The sequence below is a fragment of the Arachis ipaensis genome, chromosome B10, assembly GCF_000816755.2.
Source record: "Arachis ipaensis cultivar K30076 chromosome B10, Araip1.1, whole genome shotgun sequence".
NCBI classification, from domain to species: Eukaryota; Viridiplantae; Streptophyta; class Magnoliopsida; order Fabales; family Fabaceae; genus Arachis; species Arachis ipaensis.
The window spans coordinates 42,499,979-42,501,207 of record NC_029794.2 but is presented as its reverse complement, the minus strand read 5'-3'; positions in this window follow the sequence as shown (position 1 = coordinate 42,501,207).

The window sequence follows — 1,229 nt, the reverse complement described above, 5'->3', positions numbered from 1 at the left end:
TGGTGAAGGGTTTTTGGGGAAGAGTGTTTATGGGGTTGTGTGAAAGAGAGTGGTGAGAAGAAGTGAGTGGAGGTAGGTGGGGATCCTATGGGGTCCACAGATCCTGAGTGGGTCCTGTGGGGTCCACAGATCCTGTGGGGTCCACAGATCCTGAGGTGTTCAAGGATTTACATCCCTGCACCCATTAGGCATGTAAAAATGCCTTTGCACACAACTCTGGGCGTTCAGCGCCAAGTTGGTGGCCATTTTGGGCGTTCAACGCCCATTTGTGTGCCATTTCTGGCGTTGAACGCCAGAACCATGCCTGTTCTGGCGTTCAGCGCCCAGAAGCTGCCCATTTTGGGCGTTCAGCGCCAGCACCATGCTCTGTTCTGGCGTTGAACGCCAGACAGATGCTCTTCCAGGGTGTGATTTTTCTTCTGCTGTTTTTGATTCTGTTTTTAATTTTTATATTTATTTTGTGACTCCACATGATCATGAACCTACAAAGACATATAACTAAGGAAAATATAGTTAGATAAATAAAAATTGGGTTGCCTCCCAACAAGCACTTCTTTAATGTCAATAGCTTGACAGTGGGCTCTCATGGAGCCTCACAGGTGTGCAGAGCTTTGTTGAGACTCCCCAACACCAAACTTAGAGTTTGGATATGGGAGTTCAACACCAAACTTAGAGTTTGGTTGTGGCCTCCCAACACCAAACTTAGAGTTTGACTGTGGGGGCTCTGGTTGACTCTGCTTTGAGAGAAGCTTTTTCTGCTTCCTCTCCATGGTTGCAGAGGGAGATCCTTGAGTTTTAAACACAAGGGAGTCTTCATTCCATTGAAGGACTAATTCTCCTCTGTCAACATCAATCACAGCTCTTGCTGTGGCCAAGAAAGGTCTTCCTAGGATGATGGATTCATCCTCTTCCTTTCCAGAAACTTAGAGGTGGCCTCCCAACACCAAACTTAGAGTTTGACTGTGGGGGCTCTGGTTGACTCTGCTTTGAGAGAAGCTTTTTCTGCTTCCTGCTTCCGGTTGCAGAGGGAGATCCTTGAGTTTTAAACACAAGGGAGTTCTCATTCCATTGAAGGAATATTTCACCTCTGTCAACATCAATCACAGCTCTTGCTGTGGCCAGGAAAGGTCTTCCTAGGATGATGGATTCATCCTCTTCCTTTCCAGTATCCAGGACTATGAAATCAGCAGGTATGTAAAGGCCCTCAACCTTTACTAATACATCTTCTA